We start from the raw sequence: 22,899 nt of genomic DNA, 5'->3' as shown, positions 1-22,899 counted from the left end.
AATGACGCACTCTAGGCTAGTATACTGGGCTTGTAGGCTAGCCTAGGCTGCGCTTGGTTAGGCTACTAGGATACTATGCCACTAGGCTACTAGGCAAACCGGCTACAACGATGCTAGGGCACTAGGCTACAACACTACTAGGTCACTATGACACTAGGCTACAGGGCTAGGAGGTCACTAGGCCAGTAGGCCACTAACTTAGTAGGACAACAGGTTAGAAGAATCACAGGCCCCTAAGTGACTAGGCCACTGAGCTACTGGGCTACAAGGCTACCAGTCTACAAGGTTACTAGGTCACATGGCCAGTAGGATAGCAGGCTACTAGGTCACTGGGCCAGTAGGCCAGTGGGATGCTAGGCAACTAGTCTACAAGTCAAATAGTTCACTAGGTCACTAGGCCACTAGGCCTCGAGGCTACAAGGCTACTAGGTCACGAGGTCACTAGGCCACTAGGTTACTAGGCTACTAGGTCACTAGGCCAGTAGGCAACTAGGTTAGTAGGAAACAGGTTAGAAGAATCACAGGCCCCTAAGTGACTAGGCCACTGGGCTACTGGGCTACAAGGATACCAGTCTACAAGGTTACTAGGTCACTAGGCCACTAGGCCTCTAGGCTACAAGGCTACTAGGTCACCAGGTCACTAGGCCAGTAGGTTACAAGGCTACTAGGTCACTAGGCCAGTAGGCCACTAGGTTAGTAGGACAACAGATTAGAAGAATCACAGTCCCCTAAGTGACTATGCCACTCGGCTACAGGGCTACAAGTCTACCAGTCTACAAGGTTACTAGGTCACTAGGCCAGTAGGCTAGCAGGCTACTAGGTCACTGGGCCAGTAGGCCAGTGGGATGCTAGGCAACTAGTCTACAGGTCAAATGGTTCACTAGGTCACCAGGCCACTAGGCCACTATGTTACAAGACTACTAGGTCACAAGGCCAGTAGGCCACTAGGTTACAAAGCTACTAGGGCACAAGGGTACTGGGCTACTACGCCACAAGCCTGTTAGCCTCCGAGGCTCTGGGCTACTAGCCTAAGTTAGGCTATTCTAGCACACTAGGACACTAGGCTAGCCTTGGCCAAATGAGGCTGGGCTAGGCTAGTATACTAGGCTACTAGGCTAGGCTAGGTTGTGCTTCCCTAGGGTGCTAAGATAATACAGCACTAAGCTACTAGGCAAATAGGCTACAAGGCTGTTAGACCAATAAGCTGCTAGGTTAATAGGTCAATAGGTAATTAGACTACAAGGTCCCTACGTGACCACGCCTCGGGCTACTGGGCTACTAGGCTAATAGGCTACAAGGCTACTAGATCACTAGGCCACTTTTCCACAGGGCTCGTAGGTCACTAGGCCACTAGTAAGGTGGCCTAATAGGCTACAAGGCTACTAGGTCACTAGTACACTAGGCCACGAGGCTACAAGGCTACTAGGTCACCAGGTCACTAGGCCACTAGGTTGCAAGTCTACAAGGTCACGAGGCCAGTAGGCCACTAGGTTAGTAGGACAACAGGTTAGAAGAATCACAGGACCCTAAGTGACTACGCCACTGGGCTACTGGGCTACAAGGCTACCAGTCTACAAGGTTACTAGGTCACTAGGCTAGTAGGCTAGCAGGCTACTAGGTCACTGGGACAGTAGGCCAGTGGGATAGTAGGCAACTAGTCTACAAGTCAAATAGTTCACTAGGTCACTTGGCCACTAGGCCTCTAGGCTACAAGACTACTAGTTCACCAGGTCACTAGGCCAGTAGGTTACAAGGCTACTAGGTCACTAGGCCAGTAGGCCACTAGGTTAGTAGGACAACAGGTTAGAAAAATCACAGGCCCCTAAGTGACTAGGCCACTGGTCTACTGGGCTACAAGGCTACCAGTCTACAAGGTTACTAGGTCACTAGGCCACTAGGCCTCTAGGCTACAAGGCTACTAGGTCACAAGCTCACTAGGCCAGTAGGTTCCAAGGCTACTAGGTCACTAGGCCAGTAGGCCACTAGGTTAGTAGGACAACAGGTTAGAAGAATCACAGGCCCCTAAGTGACTAGGACACTGGACTACTGGGCTAAAAGGCTACCAGTCTTCAAGGTTACTATGTCACTAGGCCAGTAGGCTAGCAGGCTACTAGGTCACTGGGACAGTGGGCCAGTGGGATGGTAGGCAACTAGTCTACAAGTCAAATAGTTCACTAGGTCACTAGGCCACTAGGCCTCTATGCTACAAGGCTACTGGGTCACCAGGTCACTAGGGCACTAGGTTACAAGACTACTAGGTCACTAGGCCAGTAGGCCACTAGGTTAGTAGGACAACAGGTTAGAAGAATCACAGTCCCCTATGTGACTATGCCACTAGGCTACAGGGCTAGAAGTCTACCAGTCTACAAGGTTACTAGGTCACAAGGCCAGTAGGCTAGCAGGCTACTAGGTCACTGGGCCAGTAGGCCAGTGGGATGCTAGGCAACTAGTCTACAGGTCAAATGGTTCACTAGGTCACCAGGCCACTCTGTTACAAGACTACTAGGTCACAAGGCCAGTAGGGCACTAGGTTACAAAGCTACTAGGGCACAAGGGTACTGGGCTACTAGGCCACAAGCCTGTTAGCCTCCGAGGCTCTGGGCTACTAGCCTAAGTTAGGCTATTCTAGGACACTAGGACACTAGGCTAGCCTTGGCCAAATGAGGCTGGGCTAGGCTAGTATACTAGGCTACTAGGCTAGGCTAGGTTGTGCTTCCCTAGGCTGCTAAGCTACTATAGCACTAAGCTACTAGGCAAATAGGCTACAAGGCTACTAGACCACTAAGCTGCTAGGTTAATAGGTCAACAGGTTATTAGACTACAAGGTCCCTACGTGACTACGCCTCGGGCTACTGGGCTACTAGGCTAATAGGCTACAAGGCTACTAGATCACTAGGCCACTTTTCCACCGGGCTCGTAGGTCACTAGGCCACTAGTAAGGTGGCCTAATAGGCTACAAGGCTACTAGGTCACTAGTCCACTAGGCCACGAGGCTACAAGGCTACTAGGTCACCAGGCAACAAGGCCACAGGGCTACTAGTCCACAAGGATATTAGCCTCCAAGGCTTCAACGATAGTAGTCTACGTTCGGCTATTCTATCTTACTAGGTCTCCAGGCTTGCCTAGGCCAAATGAAGCACGCTAGGCTAGTATACTGGGCTTGTAGGCTAGGCTAGGCTGCGCTTGGGTAGGCTACTAGGATACTATGCCACTAGGCTACTAGGCAAACCGGCTACAACGATGCTAGGGCACTAGGCTACAACACTACTAGGTCACTATGACACTAGGCTACAGGGCTAGGAGGTCACTAGGCCAGTAGGCCACTAGCTTAGTAGGACAACAGGTTAGAAGAATCACAGGCCCCTAAGTGACTAGGCCACTGAGCTACTGGGCTACAAGGCTACCAGTCTACAAGGTTACTAGGTCACATGGCCAGTAGGATAGCAGGCTACTAGGTCACTGGGCCAGTAGGCCAGTGGGATGCTAGGCATATAGTCTACAAGTCAAATAGTTCACTAGGTCACTAGGCCACTAGGCCTCTAGGCTACAAGGCTACTAGGTCACGAGGTCACTAGGCCACTAGGTTACTAGGCTACTAGGTCACTAGGCCAGTAGGCCACTAGGTAAGTAGGACAACAGGTTAGAAGAATCACAGGCCCCTAAGTGACTAGGCCACTGGGCTACTGGGCTACAAGGATACCAGTCTACAAGGTTACTAGGTCACTAGGCCAATAGGCCTATAGGCTACAAGGCTACTAGGTCACCAGGTCACTAGGCCAGTAGGTTACAAGGCTACTAGGTCACTAGGCCAGTAGGCCACTAGGTTAGTAGGACAACAGGTTAGAAGAATCACAGGCCCCTAAGTGACTAGGCCACTGGACTACTGGGCTAAAAGTCTACCAGCCTTCAAGGTTACTAGGTCACTAGGCCAGTAGGCTAGCAGGCTACTAGGTCACTGGGACAGTGGGCCAGTGGCATGGTAGGCAACTAGTCTACAAGTCAAATAGTTCACTAGATCACTAGGCCACTAGGCCTCTAGGCTACAAGGCTACTGGGTCAACAGGTCACTAGGGCACTAGGTTACAAGGCTACTAGGTCACTAGGCCAGTAGGCCACTAGGTTAGTAGGACAACAGGTTAGAAGAATCACAGTCCCCTAAGTGACTATGCCACTCGGCTACAGGGCTACAAGTCTACCAGTCTACAAGGATACTAGGTCACTAGGCCAGTAGGCTAGCAGGCTACTAGGTCACTGGGCCAGTAGGCCAGTGGGATGCTAGGCAAATAGTCTACAGGTCAAATGGTTCACTAGGTCACCAGGCCACTAGGCCACTATGTTACAAGACTACTAGGTCACTAGGCCAGTACGCCACTATATTACAAAGCTACTAGGGCACAAGGGCACTGGGCTACTAGGCCACAAGCCTGTTAGCCTCCGAGGCTCTGGGCTACTAGCCTAAGTTAGGCTATTCTAGGACACTAGGACACTAGGCTAGCCTTGGCCAAATGAGGCTGGGCTAGGCTAGTATACTAGGCTACTAGGCTAGGCTAGGTTGTGCTTCCCTAGGCTGCTAAGATACTACAGCACTAAGCTACTAGGCAAATAGGCTACAAGGCTACTAGACCACTAAGCTGCTAGGTTAATAGGTCAACAGGTTATTAGACTACAAGGTCCCTACGTGACTACGCCTCGGGCTACTGGGCTACTAGGCTAATAGGCTACAAGGCTACTAGATCACTAGGCCACGTTTCTACAGGGCTCGTAGGTAACTAGGCCACTAGGAAGGTGGCCTACTAGGCTACAACGCTACTCGGTCACTAGTCCACTAGGCCACGAGGGTACAAGGGTACCAGGTCACTAGGCCACAAGTACAAAGTGCTACTACACCACAAGAATATTAGCCTCCAAGTCTTCTAGGATAGTAGACTACGTTCGGTTATTCTAGCTTACTAGGACTCCAGGCTTGCCTAGGCCAAATGAGGCACGCTAGGCTAGTATACTGGGCTTGTAGGCTAGGCTAGGCTGCGCTTGGCTAGGCTACAAGGATACTATGACACTAGCCTTCTAGGCAAACCGGCTACAAGCCTGCTAGGGCACTAGGCTACAACGCTACTAGGTCACTATGCCACTAGGCTACAGGGCTAGTAGGTCACTAGGCCACTAGGACAGTGGGCTACTAGGCCACTAGACTACAAGGCTACTGGTTCACTAGGCCAGTAGGCCACTAGGTTAGTAGGACAACAGGTTAGAAGAATCACAGGCCCCTAAGTGACTAGGCCACTGGGCTACTGGGCTACAAGGCTACCAGTCTACAAGGTTACTAGGTCACTAGGCCAGTAGGCTAGCAGGCTACTAGGTCACTGGGACAGTAGGCCAGTGGGATAGTAGGCAACTAGTCTACAAGTCAAATAGTTCACTAGATCACTAGGACACTAGGCCTCTAGGCTACAAGGCTACTGGGTCAACAGGTCACTAGGGCACTAGGTTACAAGGCTACTGGGTCACTAGGCCAGTAGGCCACTAGGTTAGTAGGACAACAGGTTAGAAGAATCACAGGCCCCTAAGTGACTAGGCCACTGGGCTACTGGGCTACAAGGCTACCAGTCTACAAGGTTACTAGGTCACTAGGCCAGTAGTCTAGCAGGCTACTAGGTCACTGGGACAGTAGGCCAGTGGGATAGTAGGCAACTAGTCTACAAGTCAAATAGTTCACTAGGTCACTTGGCCACTAGGCCTCTAGGCTACAAGACTACTAGTTCACCAGGTCACTAGGCCAGTAGGTTCCAAGGCTACTAGGTCACTAGGCCAGTAGGCCACTAGGTTAGTAGGACAACAGGTTAGAAAAATCACAGGCCCCTAAGTGACTAGGACACTGGACTACTGGGCTAAAAGGCTACCAGTCTTCAAGGTTACTATGTCACTAGGCCAGTAGGCTAGCAGGCTACTAGGTCACTGGGACAGTGGGCCAGTGGGATGGTAGGCAACTAGTCTACAAGTCAAATAGTTCACTAGGTCACTAGGCCACTAGGTCTCTATGCTACAAGGCTACTGGGTCACCAGGTCACTAGGGCACTAGGTTAGAAGGCTACTAGGTCACTAGGCCAGTAGGCCACTAGGTTAGTAGGACAACAGGTTAGAAGAATCACAGTCCCCTATGTGACTATGCCACTAGGCTACAGGGCTACAAGTCTACCAGTCTACAAGGTTACTAGGTCACTAGGCCAGTAGGCTAGCAGGCTACTAGGTCACTGGGCCAGTAGGCCAGTGGGATGCTAGGCAACTAGTCTACAGGTCAAATGGTTCACTAGGTCACCAGGCCACTCTGTTACAAGACTACTAGGTCACAAGGCCAGTAGGCCACTAGGTTACAAAGCTACTAGGGCACAAGGGTACTGGGCTACTAGGCCACAAGCCTGTTAGCCTCCGAGGCTCTGGGCTACTAGCCTAAGTTAGGCTATTCTAGGACACTAGGACACTAGGCTAGCCTTGGCCAAATGAGGCTGGGCTAGGCTAGTATACTAGGCTACTAGGCTAGGCTAGGTTGTGCTTCCCTAGGCTGCTAAGATACTACAGCACTAAGCTACTAGGCAAATAGGCTACAAGGCTACTAGACCACTAAGCTGCTAGGTTAATAGGTCAACAGGTTATTAGACTACAAGGTCCCTACGTGACTACGCCTCGGGCTACTGGGCTACTAGGCTAATAGGCTACAAGGCTACTAGATCACTAGGCCACTTTTCCACAGGGCTCGTAGGTCACTAGGCCACTAGTAAGGTGGCCTAATAGGCTACAAGGCTACTAGGTCACTAGTCCACTAGGCCACGAGGCTACAAGGCTACTAGGTCACCAGGCAACAAGGCCACAGGGCTACTAGTCCACAAGGATATTAGCCTCCAAGGCTTCTACGATAGTAGTCTACGTTCGGCTATTCTATCTTACTAGGTCTCCAGGCTTGCCTAGGCCAAATGACACACGCTAGGCTAGTATACTGGGCTTGTAGGCTAGGCTAGGCTGCGCTTGGGTAGGCTACTAGGATACTATGCCACTAGGCTACTAGGCAAACCGGCTACAACGATGCTAGGGCACTAGGCTACAACACTACTAGGTCACTATGACACTAGGCTACAGGGCTAGGAGGTCACTAGGCCAGTAGGCCACTAGCTTAGTAGGACAACAGGTTAGAAGAATCACAGGCCCCTAAGTGACTAGGCCACTGAGCTACTGGGCTACAAGGCTACCAGTCTACAAGGTTACTAGGTCACATGGCCAGTAGGATAGCAGGCTACTAGGTCACTGGGCCAGTAGGCCAGTGGGATGCTAGTCATATAGTCTACAAGTCAAATAGTTCACTAGGTCACTAGGCCACTATGCCTCTAGGCTACAAGGCTACTAGGTCACGAGGTCACTAGGCCACTAGGTTACTAGGCTACTAGGTCACTAGGCCAGTAGGCCACTAGGTTAGTAGGACAACAGGTTAGAAGAATCACAGGCCCCTAAGTGACTAGGCCACTGGGCTACTGGGCTACAAGGATACCAGTCTACAAGGTTACTAGGTCACTAGGCCACTAGGCCTCTAGGCTACAAGGCTACTAGGTCACAAGCTCACTAGGCCAGTAGGTTCCAAGGCTACTAGGTCACTAGGCCAGTAGGCCACTAGGTTAGTAGGACAACAGGTTAGAAGAATCACAGGCCCCTAAGTGACTAGGCCACTGGACTACTGGGCTAAAAGTCTACCAGTCTTCAAGGTTACTAGGTCACTAGGCCAGTAGGCTAGCAGGCTACTAGGTCACTGGGACAGTGGGCCAGTGGCATGGTAGGCAACTAGTCTACAAGTCAAATAGTTCACTAGATCACTAGGCCACTAGGCCTCTAGGCTACAAGGCTACTGGGTCAACAGGTCACTAGGGCACTAGGTTACAAGGCTACTAGGTCACTAGGCCAGTAGGCCACTAGGTTAGTAGGACAACAGGTTAGAAGAATCACAGTCCCCTAAGTGACTATGCCACTCGGCTACAGGGCTACAAGTCTACCAGTCTACAAGGTTACTAGGTCACTAGGCCAGTAGGCTAGCAGGCTACTAGGTCACTGGGCCAGTAGGCCAGTGGGATGCTAGGCAAATAGTCTACAGGTCAAATGGTTCACTAGGTCACCAGGCCACTAGGCCACTATGTTACAAGACTACTAGGTCACTAGGCCAGTACGCCACTATATTACAAAGCTACTAGGGCACAAGGGCACTGGGCTACTAGGCCACAAGCCTGTTAGCCTCCGAGGCTCTGGGCTACTAGCCTAAGTTAGGCTATTCTAGGACACTAGGACACTAGGCTAGCCTTGGCCAAATGAGGCTGGGCTAGGCTAGTATACTAGGCTACTAGGCTAGGCTAGGTTGTGCTTCCCTAGGCTGCTAAGATACTACAGCACTAAGCTACTAGGCAAATAGGCTACAAGGCTACTAGACCACTAAGCTGCTAGGTTAATAGGTCAACAGGTTATTAGACTACAAGGTCCCTACGTGACTACGCCTCGGGCTACTGGGCTACTAGGCTAATAGGCTACAAGGCTACTAGATCACTAGGCCACGTTTCTACAGGGCTCGTAGGTAACTAGGCCACTAGGAAGGTGGCCTACTAGGCTACAACGCTACTAGGTCACTAGTCCACTAGGCCACGAGGGTACAAGGGTACCAGGTCACTAGGCCACAAGTACAAAGTGCTACTACACCACAAGAATATTAGCCTCCAAGTCTTCTAGGATAGTAGACTACGTTCGGTTATTCTAGCTTACTAGGACTCCAGGCTTGCCTAGGCCAAATGAGGCACGCTAGGCTAGTATACTGGGCTTGTAGGCTAGGCTAGGCTGCGCTTGGCTAGGCTACAAGGATACTATGACACTAGCCTTCTAGGCAAACCGGCTACAAGCCTGCTAGGGCACTAGGCTACAACGCTACTAGGTCACTATGCCACTAGGCTACAGGGCTAGTAGGTCACTAGGCCACTAGGACAGTGGGCTACTAGGCCACTAGGCTACAAGGCTACTAGTTCACTAGGCCAGTAGGCCACTAGGTTAGTAGGACAACAGGTTAGAAGAATCACAGGCCCCTAAGTGACTAGGCCACTGGGCTACTGGGCTACAAGGCTACCAGTCTACAAGGTTACTAGGTCACTAGGCCAGTAGGCTAGCAGGCTACTAGGTCACTGGGACAGTAGGCCAGTGGGATAGTAGGCAACTAGTCTACAAGTCAAATAGTTCACTAGATCACTAGGACACTAGGCCTCTAGGCTACAAGGCTACTGGGTCAACAGGTCACTAGGGCACTAGGTTACAAGGCTACTGGGTCACTAGGCCAGTAGGCCACTAGGTTAGTAGGACAACAGGTTAGAAGAATCACAGGCCCCTAAGTGACTAGGCCACTGGGCTACTGGGCTACAAGGCTACCAGTCTACAAGGTTACTAGGTCACTAGGCCAGTAGTCTAGCAGGCTACTAGGTCACTGGGACAGTAGGCCAGTGGGATAGTAGGCAACTAGTCTACAAGTCAAATAGTTCACTAGGTCACTTGGCCACTAGGCCTCTAGGCTACAAGACTACTAGTTCACCAGGTCACTAGGCCAGTAGGTTCCAAGGCTACTAGGTCACTAGGCCAGTAGGCCACTAGGTTAGTAGGACAACAGGTTAGAAAAATCACAGGCCCCTAAGTGACTAGGACACTGGACTACTGGGCTAAAAGGCTACCAGTCTTCAAGGTTACTATGTCACTAGGCCAGTAGGCTAGCAGGCTACTAGGTCACTGGGACAGTGGGCCAGTGGGATGGTAGGCAACTAGTCTACAAGTCAAATAGTTCACTAGGTCACTAGGCCACTAGGTCTCTATGCTACAAGGCTACTGGGTCACCAGGTCACTAGGGCACTAGGTTAGAAGGCTACTAGGTCACTAGGCCAGTAGGCCACTAGGTTAGTAGGACAACAGGTTAGAAGAATCACAGTCCCCTATGTGACTATGCCACTAGGCTACAGGGCTACAAGTCTACCAGTCTACAAGGTTACTAGGTCACTAGGCCAGTAGGCTAGCAGGCTACTAGGTCACTGGGCCAGTAGGCCAGTGGGATGCTAGGCAACTAGTCTACAGGTCAAATGGTTCACTAGGTCACCAGGCCACTCTGTTACAAGACTACTAGGTCACAAGGCCAGTAGGCCACTAGGTTACAAAGCTACTAGGGCACAAGGGTACTGGGCTACTAGGCCACAAGCCTGTTAGCCTCCGAGGCTCTGGGCTACTAGCCTAAGTTAGGCTATTCTAGGACACTAGGACACTAGGCTAGCCTTGGCCAAATGAGGCTGGGCTAGGCTAGTATACTAGGCTACTAGGCTAGGCTAGGTTGTGCTTCCCTAGGCTGCTAAGATACTACAGCACTAAGCTACTAGGCAAATAGGCTACAAGGCTACTAGACCACTAAGCTGCTAGGTTAATAGGTCAACAGGTTATTAGACTACAAGGTCCCTACGTGACTACGCCTCGGGCTACTGGGCTACTAGGCTAATAGGCTACAAGGCTACTAGATCACTAGGCCACTTTTCCACAGGGCTCGTAGGTCACTAGGCCACTAGTAAGGTGGCCTAATAGGCTACAAGGCTACTAGGTCACTAGTCCACTAGGCCACGAGGCTACAAGGCTACTAGGTCACCAGGCAACAAGGCCACAGGGCTACTAGTCCACAAGGATATTAGCCTCCAAGGCTTCTACGATAGTAGTCTACGTTCGGCTATTCTATCTTACTAGGTCTCCAGGCTTGCCTAGGCCAAATGACACACGCTAGGCTAGTATACTGGGCTTGTAGGCTAGGCTAGGCTGCGCTTGGGTAGGCTACTAGGATACTATGCCACTAGGCTACTAGGCAAACCGGCTACAACGATGCTAGGGCACTAGGCTACAACACTACTAGGTCACTATGACACTAGGCTACAGGGCTAGGAGGTCACTAGGCCAGTAGGCCACTAGCTTAGTAGGACAACAGGTTAGAAGAATCACAGGCCCCTAAGTGACTAGGCCACTGAGCTACTGGGCTACAAGGCTACCAGTCTACAAGGTTACTAGGTCACATGGCCAGTAGGATAGCAGGCTACTAGGTCACTGGGCCAGTAGGCCAGTGGGATGCTAGTCATATAGTCTACAAGTCAAATAGTTCACTAGGTCACTAGGCCACTATGCCTCTAGGCTACAAGGCTACTAGGTCACGAGGTCACTAGGCCACTAGGTTACTAGGCTACTAGGTCACTAGGCCAGTAGGCCACTAGGTTAGTAGGACAACAGGTTAGAAGAATCACAGGCCCCTAAGTGACTAGGCCACTGGGCTACTGGGCTACAAGGATACCAGTCTACAAGGTTACTAGGTCACTAGGCCACTAGGCCTCTAGGCTACAAGGCTACTAGGTCACAAGCTCACTAGGCCAGTAGGTTCCAAGGCTACTAGGTCACTAGGCCAGTAGGCCACTAGGTTAGTAGGACAACAGGTTAGAAGAATCACAGGCCCCTAAGTGACTAGGACACTGGACTACTGGGCTAAAAGGCTACCAGTCTTCAAGGTTACTATGTCACTAGGCCAGTAGGCTAGCAGGCTACTAGGTCACTGGGACAGTGGGCCAGTGGGATGGTAGGCAACTAGTCTACAAGTCAAATAGTTCACTAGGTCACTAGGCCACTAGGTCTCTATGCTACAAGGCTACTGGGTCACCAGGTCACTAGGGCACTAGGTTACAAGGCTACTAGGTCACTAGGCCAGTAGGCCACTAGGTTAGTAGGACAACAGGTTAGAAGAATCACAGTCCCCTATGTGACTATGCCACTAGGCTACAGGGCTACAAGTCTACCAGTCTACAAGGTTACTAGGTCACTAGGCCAGTAGGCTAGCAGGCTACAAGGTCACTGGGCCAGTAGGCCAGTGGGATGCTAGGCAACTAGTCTACAGGTCAAACGGTTCACTAGGTCACCAGGCCACTCTGTTACAAGACTACTAGGTCACAAGGCCAGTAGGCCACTAGGTTACAAAGCTACTAGGGCACAAGGGTACTGGGCTACTAGGCCACAAGCCTGTTAGCCTCCGAGGCTCTGGGCTACTAGCCTAAGTTAGGCTATTCTAGGACACTAGGACACTAGGCTAGCCTTGGCCAAATGAGGCTGGGCTAGGCTAGTATACTAGGCTACTAGGCTAGGCTAGGTTGTGCTTCCCTAGGCTGCTAAGATACTACAGCACTAAGCTACTAGGCAAATAGGCTACAAGGCTACTAGACCACTAAGCTGCTAGGTTAATAGGTCAACAGGTTATTAGACTACAAGGTCCCTACGTGACTACGCCTCGGGCTACTGGGCTACTAGGCTAATAGGCTACAAGGCTACTAGATCACTAGGCCACTTTTCCACAGGGCTCGTAGGTCACTAGGCCACTAGTAAGGTGGCCTAATAGGCTACAAGGCTACTAGGTCACTAGTCCACTAGGCCACGAGGCTACAAGGCTACTAGGTCACCAGGCAACAAGGCCACAGGGCTACTAGTCCACAAGGATATTAGCCTCCAAGGCTTCTACGATAGTAGTCTACGTTCGGCTATTCTATCTTACTAGGTCTCCAGGCTTGCCTAGGCCAAATGACGCACGCTAGGCTAGTATACTGGGCTTGTAGGCTAGGCTAGGCTGCGCTTGGGTAGGCTACTAGGATACTATGCCACTAGGCTACTAGGCAAACCGGCTACAACGATGCTAGGGCACTAGGCTACAACACTACTAGGTCACTATGACACTAGGCTACAGGGCTAGGAGGTCACTAGGCCAGTAGGCCACTAGCTTAGTAGGACAACAGGTTAGAAGAATCACAGGCCCCTAAGTGACTAGGCCACTGAGCTACTGGGCTACAAGGCTACCAGTCTACAAGGTTACTAGGTCACATGGCCAGTAGGATAGCAGGCTACTAGGTCACTGGGCCAGTAGGCCAGTGGGATGCTAGGCATATAGTCTACAAGTCAAATAGTTCACTAGGTCACTAGGCCACTATGCCTCTAGGCTACAAGGCTACTAGGTCACGAGGTCACTAGGCCACTAGGTTACTAGGCTACTAGGTCACTAGGCCAGTAGGCCACTAGGTTAGTAGGACAACAGGTTAGAAGAATCACAGGCCCCTAAGTGACTAGGCCACTGGGCTACTGGGCTACAAGGATACCAGTCTACAAGGTTACTAGGTCACTAGGCCACTAGGCCTCTAGGCTACAAGGCTACTAGGTCACCAGGTCACTAGGCCAGTAGGTTATAAGGCTACTAGGTCACTAGGCGAGTAGGCCACTAGGTTAGTAGGACACAGGTTAGAAGAATCACAGGCCCCTAAGTGACTAGGCCACTGGACTACTGGGCTAAAAGGCTACCAGTCTTCAAGGTTACTAGGTCACTAGGCCAGTAGGCTAGCAGGCTACTAGGTCACTGGGACAGTGGGCCAGTGGGATGGTAGGCAACTAGTCCACAAGTCAAATAGTTCACTAGATCACTAGGACACTAGGCCTCTAGGCTACAAGGCTACTGGGTCAACAGGTCACTAGGGCACTAGGTTACAAGGCTACTAGGTCACTAGGCCAGTAGGCCACTAGGTTAGTAGGACAACAGGTTAGAAGAATCACAGTCCCCTAAGTGACTATGCCACTCGGCTACAGGGCTACAAGTCTACCAGTCTACAAAGTTACTAGGTCACTAGGCCAGTAGGCTAGCAGGCTACTAGGTCACTGGGCCAGTAGGCCAGTGGGATGCTAGGCAACTAGTCTACAGGTCAAATGGTTCACTAGGTCACCAGGCCACTAGGCCACTATGTTACAAGACTACTAGGTCACTAGGCCAGTACGCCACTATATTAGAAAGCTACTAGGGCACAAGGGCACTGGGCTACTAGGCCACAAGCCTGTTAGCCTCCGAGGCTCTGGGCTACTAGCCTAAGTTAGGCTATTCTAGGACACTAGGACACTAGGCTAGCCTTGGCCAAATGAGGCTGGGCTAGGCTAGTATACTAGGCTACTAGGCTAGGCTAGGTTGTGCTTCCCTAGGCTGCTAAGATACTACAGCACTAAGCTACTAGGCAAATAGGCTACAAGGCTACTAGACCACTAAGCTGCTAGGTTAATAGGTCAACAGGTTATTAGACTACAAGGTCCCTACGTGACTACGCCTCGGGCTACTGGGCTACTAGGCTAATAGGCTACAAGGCTACTAGATCACTAGGCCACGTTTCTACAGGGCTCGTAGGTCACTAGGCCACTAGGAAGGTGGCCTACTAGGCTACAACGCTACTAGGTCACTAGTCCACTAGGCCACGAGGGTACAAGGGTACCAGGTCACTAGGCCACAAGTACAAAGTGCTACTACTCCACAAGAATATTAGCCTCCAAGTCTTCTAGGATAGTAGACTACGTTCGGTTATTCTAGCTTACTAGGACTCCAGGCTTGCCTAGGCCAAATGAGGCACGCTAGGCTAGTATACTGGGCTTGTAGGCTAGGCTAGGCTGCGCTTGGCTAGGCTACAAGGATACTATGACACTAGCCTTCTAGGCAAACCGGCTACAAGCCTGATAGGGCACTAGGATACAACGCTACTAGGTCACTATGCCACTAGGCTACAGGGCTAGTAGGTCACTAGGCCACTAGGCCAGTGGGCTACTAGGCCACTAGGCTACAAGGCTACTAGTTCACTAGGCCAGTAGGCCACTAGGTTAGTAGGACAACAGGTTAGAAGAATCACAGGCCCCTAAGTGACTAGGCCACTGGGCTACTGGGCTACAAGGCTACCAGTCTACAAGGTTACTAGGTCACTAGGCCAGTAGGCTAGCAGGCTACTAGGTCACTGGGACAGTAGGCCAGTGGGATAGTAGGCAACTAGTCTACAAGTCAAATAGTTCACTAGATCACTAGGACACTAGGCCTCTAGGCTACAAGGCTACTGGGTCAACAGGTCACTAGGGCACTAGGTTACAAGGCTACTAGGTCACTAGGCCAGTAGGCCACTAGGTTAGTAGGACAACAGGTTAGAAGAATCACAGGCCCCTAAGTGACTAGGCCACTGGGCTACTGGGCTACAAGGCTACCAGTCTACAAGGTTACTAGGTCACTAGGCCAGTAGGCTAGCAGGCTACTAGGTCACTGGGACAGTAGGCCAGTGGGATAGTAGGCAACTAGTCTACAAGTCAAATAGTTCACTAGGTCACTTGGCCACTAGGCCTCTAGGCTACAAGACTACTAGTTCACCAGGTCACTAGGCCAGTAGGTTACAAGGCTACTAGGTCACTAGGCCAGTAGGCCACTAGGTTAGAAGGACAACAGGTTAGAAAAATCACAGGCCCCTAAGTGACTAGGCCACTGGTCTACTGGGCTACAAGGCTACCAGTCTACAAGGTTACTAGGTCACTAGGCCACTAGGCCTCTAGGCTACAAGGCTACTAGGTCACAAGCTCACTAGGCCAGTAGGTTCCAAGGCTACTAGGTCACTAGGCCAGTAGGCCACTAGGTTAGTAGGACAACAGGTTAGAAGAATCACAGGCCCCTAAGTGACTAGGACACTGGACTACTGGGCTAAAAGGCTACCAGTCTTCAAGGTTACTATGTCACTAGGCCAGTAGGCTAGCAGGCTACTAGGTCACTGGGACAGTGGGCCAGTGGGATGGTAGGCAACTAGTCTACAAGTCAAATAGTTCACTAGGTCACTAGGCCACTAGGTCTCTATGCTACAAGGCTACTGGGTCACCAGGTCACTAGGGCACTAGGTTACAAGGCTACTAGGTCACTAGGCCAGTAGGCCACTAGGTTAGTAGGACAACAGGTTAGAAGAATCACAGTCCCCTATGTGACTATGCCACTAGGCTACAGGGCTACAAGTCTACCAGTCTACAAGGTTACTAGGTCACTAGGCCAGTAGGCTAGCAGGCTACTAGGTCACTGGGCCAGTAGGCCAGTGGGATGCTAGGCAACTAGTCTACAGGTCAAATGGTTCACTAGGTCACCAGGCCACTCTGTTACAAGACTACTAGGTCACAAGGCCAGTAGGCCACTAGGTTACAAAGCTACTAGGGCACAAGGGTACTGGGCTACTAGGCCACAAGCCTGTTAGCCTCCGAGGCTCTGGGCTACTAGCCTAAGTTAGGCTATTCTAGGACACTAGGACACTAGGCTAGCCTTGGCCAAATGAGGCTGGGCTAGGCTAGTATACTAGGCTACTAGGCTAGGCTAGGTTGTGCTTCCCTAGGCTGCTAAGATACTACAGCACTAAGCTACTAGGCAAATAGGCTACAAGGCTACTAGACCACTAAGCTGCTAGGTTAATAGGTCAACAGGTTATTAGACTACAAGGTCCCTACGTGACTACGCCTCGGGCTACTGGGCTACTAGGCTAATAGGCTACAAGGCTACTAGATCACTAGGCCACTTTTCCACAGGGCTCGTAGGTCACTAGGCCACTAGTAAGGTGGCCTAATAGGCTACAAGGCTACTAGGTCACTAGTCCACTAGGCCACGAGGCTACAAGGCTACTAGGTCACCAGGCAACAAGGCCACAGGGCTACTAGTCCACAAGGATATTAGCCTCCAAGGCTTCTACGATAGTAGTCTACGTTCGGCTATTCTATCTTACTAGGTCTCCAGGCTTGCCTAGGCCAAATGACGCACGCTAGGCTAGTATACTGGGCTTGTAGGCTAGGCTAGGCTGCGCTTGGGTAGGCTACTAGGATACTATGCCACTAGGCTACTAGGCAAACCGGCTACAACGATGCTAGGGCACTAGGCTACAACACTACTAGGTCACTATGACACTAGGCTACAGGGCTAGGAGGTCACTAGGCCAGTAGGCCACTAGCTTAGTAGGACAACAGGTTAGAAGAATCACAGGCCCCTAAGTGACTAGGCCACTGAGCTACTGGGCTACAAGGCTACCAGTCTACAAGGTTACTAGGTCACATGGCCAGTAGGATAGCAGGCTACTAGGTCACTGGGCCAGTAGGCCAGTGGGATGCTAGGCATATAGTCTACAAGTCAAATAGTTCACTAGGTCACTAGGCCACTATGCCTCTAGGCTACAAGGCTACTAGGTCACGAGGTCACTAGGCCACTAGGTTACTAGGCTACTAGGTCACTAGGCCAGTAGGCCACTAGGTTAGTAGGACAACAGGTAAGAAGAATCACAGGCCCCTAAGTGACTAGGCCACTGGGCTACTGGGCTACAAGGATACCAGTCTACAAGGTTACTAGGTCACTAGGCCACTAGGCCTCTAGGCTACAAGGCTACTAGGTCACCAGGTCACTAGGCCAGTAGGTTATAAGGCTACTAGGTCACTAGGCGAGTAGGCCACTAGGTTAGTAGGACACAGGTTAGAAGAATCACAGGCCCCTAAGTGACTAGGCCACTGGACTACTGGGCTAAATGGCTACCAGTCTTCAAGGTTACTAGGTCACTAGGCCAGTAGGCTAGCAGGCTACTAGGTCACTGGGACAGTGGGCCAGTGGGATGGTAGGCAACTAGTCCACAAGTCAAATAGTTCACTAGATCACTAGGACACTAGGCCTCTAGGCTACAAGGCTACTGGGTCAACAGGTCACTAGGGCACTAGGTTACAAGGCTACTAGGTCACTAGGCCAGTAGGCCACTAGGTTAGTAGGACAACAGGTTAGAAGAATCACAGTCCCCTAAGTGACTATGCCACTCGGCTACAGGGCTACAAGTCTACCAGTCTACAAAGTTACTAGGTCACTAGGCCAGTAGGCTAGCAGGCTACTAGGTCACTGGGCCAGTAGGCCAGTGGGATGCTAGGCAACTAGTCTACAGGTCAAATGGTTCACTAGGTCACCAGGCCACTAGGCCACTATGTTACAAGACTACTAGGTCACTAGGCCAGTAGGCCACTAGATTACAAAGCTACTAGGGCACAAGGGCACTGGGCTACTAGGCCACAAGCCTGTTAGCCTCCGAGGCACTGGGCTACTAGCCTAAGTTAGGCTATTCTAGGACACTAGGACACTAGGCTAGCCTTGGCCAAATGAGGCTGGGCTAGGCTAGTATACTAGGCTACTAGGCGAGGCTAGGTTGTGCTTCCCTAGGCTGCTAAGATACTACAGCACTAAGCTACTAGGCAAATAGGCTACAAGGCTACTAGACCACTAAGCTGCTAGGTTAATAGGTCAACAGGTCATTAGAGTACAAGGTCCCTACGTGACTACGCCTCGGGCTACTGGGCTACTAGGCTAATAGGCTACAAGGCTACTAGATCACTAGGCCACTTTTCTACAGGGCTCGTAGGTCAGTAGGTCACTAGGAAGGTGGCCTACTAGGCTACAACGCTACTAGGTCACTAGTCCACTAGGCACGAGGCTACAAGGGTACCAGGTCACTAGGCCACAAGGCCAAAGTGCTACTACTCCACAAGAATATTAGCCTCCAAGTCTTTTAGGATAGTAGACTACGTTCGGTTATTCTAGCTTACTAGGACTCCAGGCTTGCCTAGGCCAAATGAGGCACGCTAGGCTAGTATACTGGGCTTGTAGGCTAGGCTAGGCTGCGCTTGGCTAGGCTACTAGGATACTATGACACTAGGCTTCTAGGCAAACCGGCTACAAGCCTGCTAGGGCACTAGGCAACAACGCTACTAGGTCACTATGCCACTAGGCTACAGGGCTAGTAGGTCACTAGGCCACTAGGCCAGTGGGCTACTAGGCCACTAGGCTACAAGGCTACTAGTTCACTAGGCCAGTAAGCCACTAGGTTAGTAGGACAACAGGTTAGAAGAATCACAGGCCCCTAAGTGACTAGGCCACTGGGATACTGGGCTACAAGGCTACCAGTCTACAAGGTTACTAGGTCACTAGGCCAGTAGGCTAGCAGGCTACTAGGTCACTGGGACAGTAGGCCAGTGGGATAGTAGGCAACTAGTCTACAAGTCAAATAGTTCACTAGGTCACTTGGCCACTAGGCCTCTAGGCTACAAGACTACTAGTTCACCAGGTCACTAGGCCAGTAGGTTACAAGGCTACTAGGTCACTAGGCCAGTAGGCCACTAGGTTAGTAGGACAACAGGTTAGAAAAATCACAGGCCCCTAAGTGACTAGGCCACTGGTCTACTGGGCTACAAGGCTACCAGTCTACAAGGTTACTAGGTCACTAGGCCACTAGGCCTCTAGGCTACAAGGCTACTAGGTCACAAGCTCACTAGGCCAGTAGGTTCCAAGGCTACTAGGTCACTAGGCCAGTAGGCCACTAGGTTAGTAGGACAACAGGTTAGAAGAATCACAGGCCCCTAAGTGACTAGGACACTGGACTACTGGGCTAAAAGGCTACCAGTCTTCAAGGTTACTATGTCACTAGGCCAGTAGGCTAGCAGGCTACTAGGTCACTGGGACAGTGGGCCAGTGGGATGGTAGGCAACTAGTCTACAAGTCAAATAGTTCACTAGGTCACTAGGCCACTAGGCCTCTATGCTACAAGGCTACTGGGTCACCAGGTCACTAGGGCACTAGGTTACAAGGCTACTAGGTCACTAGGCCAGTAGGCCACTAGGTTAGTAGGACAACAGGTTAGAAGAATCACAGTCCCCTATGTGACTATGCCACTAGGCTACAGGGCTACAAGTCTACCAGTCTACAAGGTTACTAGGTCACTAGGCCAGTAGGCTAGCAGGCTACTAGGTCACTGGGCCAGTAGGCCAGTGGGATGCTAGGAAACTAGTCTACAGGTCAAATGGTTCACTAGGTCACCAGGCCACTCTGTTACAAGACTACTAGGTCACAAGGCCAGTAGGGCACTAGGTTACAAAGCTACTAGGGCACAAGGGTACTGGGCTACTAGGCCACAAGCCTGTTAGCCTCCGAGGCTCTGGGCTACTAGCCTAAGTTAGGCTATTCTAGGACACTAGGACACTAGGCTAGCCTTGGCCAAATGAGGCTGGGCTAGGGTAGTATACTAGGCTACTAGGCTAGGCTAGGTTGTGCTTCCCTAGGCTGCTAAGCTACTACAGCACTAAGTTACTAGGCAAATAGGCTACAAGGCTACTAGACCACTAAGCTGCTAGGTTAATAGGTCAACAGGTTATTAGACTACAAGGTCCCTACGTGACTACGCCTCGGGCTACTGGGCTACTAGGCTAATAGGCTACAAGGCTACTAGATCACTAGGCCACTTTTCCACAGGGCTCGTAGGTCACTAGGCCACTAGTAAGGTGGCCTAATAGGCTACAAGGCTACTAGGTCACTAGTCCACTAGGCCACGAGGCTACAAGGCTACTAGGTCACCAGGCAACAAGGCCACAGGGCTACTAGTCCACAAGGATATTAGCCTCCAAGGCTTCAACGATAGTAGTCTACGTTCGGCTATTCTATCTTACTAGGTCTCCAGGCTTGCCTAGGCCAAATTACACACGCTAGGCTAGTATACTGGGCTTGTAGGCTAGGCTAGGCTGCGCTTGGGTAGGCTACTAGGATACTATGCCACTAGGCTACTAGGCAAACCGGCTACAACGATGCTAGGGCACTAGGCTACAACACTACTAGGTCACTATGACACTAGGCTACAGGGCTAGGAGGTCACTAGGCCAGTAGGCCACTAGCTTAGTAGGACAACAGGTTAGAAGAATCACAGGCCCCTAAGTGACTAGGCCACTGAGCTACTGGGCTACAAGGCTACCAGTCTACAAGGTTACTAGGTCACATGGCCAGTAGGATAGCAGGCTACTAGGTCACTGGGCCAGTAGGCCAGTGGGATGCTAGGCAACTAGTCTACAAGTCAAATAGTTCACTAGGTCACTAGGCCACTAGGCCTCGAGGCTACAAGGCTACTATTTCACGAGGTCACTAGGCCACTAGGCACAGGCCCCTAAGTGACTAGGCCACTGGACTACTGGGCTAAAAGGCTACCAGTCTTCAAGGTTACTAGGTCACTAGGCCAGTAGGCTAGCAGTCTACTATGTCACTGGGACAGTGGGCCAGTGGCATGGAAGGCAACTGGTCTACAAGTCAAATAGTTCACTAGATCACTAGGCCACTAGGCCTCTAGGCTACAAGGCTACTGGGTCAACAGGTCACTAGGGCACTAGGTTACAAGGCTACTAGGTCACTAGGCCAGTAGGCCACTAGGTTAGTAGGACAACAGGTTAGAAGAATCACAGTCGCCTATGTGACTATGCCACTAGGCTACAGGGCTACAAGTCTACCAGTCTACAAGGTTACTAGGTCACTAGGCCAGTAGGCTAGCAGGCTACTAGGTCACTGGGCCAGTAGGCCAGTGGGATGCTAGGCAACTAGTCTACAGGTCAAATGGTTCACTAGGTCCACCAGGCCACTCTGTTACAAGACTACTAGGTCACAAGGTCAGTAGGCCACTAGGTTACAAAGCTACTAGGGCACAAGGGTACTGGACTACTAGGCCACAAGCCTGTTAGCCTCCGAGGCTCTGGGCTACTAGCCTAAGTTAGGCTATTCTAGGACACTAGGACACTAGGCTAGCCTTGGCCAAATGAGGCTGGGCTAGGCTAGTATACTAGGCTACTAGGCTAGGCTAGGTTGTGCTTCCCTAGGCTGCTAAGATACTACAGCACTAAGCTACTAGGCAAATAGGCTACAAGGCTACTAGACCACTAAGCTGCTAGGTTAATAGGTCAACAGGTTATTAGACTACAAGGTCCCTACGTGACTACGCCTCGGGCTACTGGGCTACTAGGCTAATAGGCTACAAGGCTACTAGATCACTAGGCCACTTTTCCACAGGGCTCGTAGGTCACTAGGCCACTAGTAAGGTGGCCTAATTGGCTACAAGGCTACTAGGTCACTAGTCAACTAGGCCACGAGGCTACAAGGCTACTAGGTCACCAGGCAACAAGGCCACAGGGCTACGAGTCCATAAGGATATTAGCCTCCAAGGCTTCAAGGATAGTAGTCTACGTTCGGCTATTCTATCTTACTAGGTCTCCAGGCTTGCCCAGGACAAATGACGCACGCTAGGCTAGTATACGGGCTTGTAGGCTAGGCTAGGCTGCGCTTGGCTAGGCTACTAGGATACTATGCCACTAGGCTTCTAGGCAAACCGGCTACAAGCCTGCTAGGGCACTAGGCTACAACGCTACTAGGTCACTATTCCACTAGGCTACAGGACTAGAAGGTCACTAGGCCACTAGGCCAGTGGGCTACTAGGCCACTAGGCTACTAGGCTACTAGGTCACTAGGCCAGTAGGCCACTAGGTTAGTAGGACAACAGGTTAGAAGAATCACAGGCCCCTAAGTGACTAGGCCACTGGGCTACTGGGCTACAAGGATACCAGTCTACAAGGTTACTAGGTCACCAGGCCAGTAGGCTAGCAGGCTACTAGGTCACTGGGACAGTAGGCCAGTGGGATAGTAGGCAACTAGTCTACAAGTCAAATAGTTTACTAGGTCACTTGGCCACTAGGCCTCTAGGCTACAAGACTACTAGTTCACCAGGTCACTAGGCCAGTAGGTTACAAGGCTACTAGGTCACTAGGCCAGTAGGCCACTAGGTTAGTAGGACAACAGGTTAGAAAAATCACAGGCCCCTAAGTGACTAGGCCACTGGTCTACTGGGCTACAAGGCTACCAGTCTACAAGGTTACTAGGTCACTAGGCCACTAGGCCTATAGGCTACAATGCTACTAGGTCACCAGGTCACTAGGCCAGTAGGTTACAAGGCTACTAGTTCACTAGGCCAGTAGGCCACTAGGTTAGTAGGACAACAGGTTAGAAGAATCACAGGCCCCTAAGTGACTAGGACACTGGACTACTGGGCTAAAAGGCTACAAGTCTACAAGGTTACTAGGTCACTAGGCCAGTAGGCTAGCAGGCTACTAGGTCACTGGGACAGTGGGCCAGTGGGATGGTAGGCAACTAGTCTACAA

This window comes from Manis javanica, chromosome 6, assembly GCF_040802235.1.
Source record: "Manis javanica isolate MJ-LG chromosome 6, MJ_LKY, whole genome shotgun sequence".
NCBI classification, from domain to species: domain Eukaryota; kingdom Metazoa; phylum Chordata; class Mammalia; order Pholidota; family Manidae; genus Manis; species Manis javanica.
The sequence above is the reverse complement of the archived record's forward strand: the minus strand, read 5'-3'. Positions refer to the sequence as shown.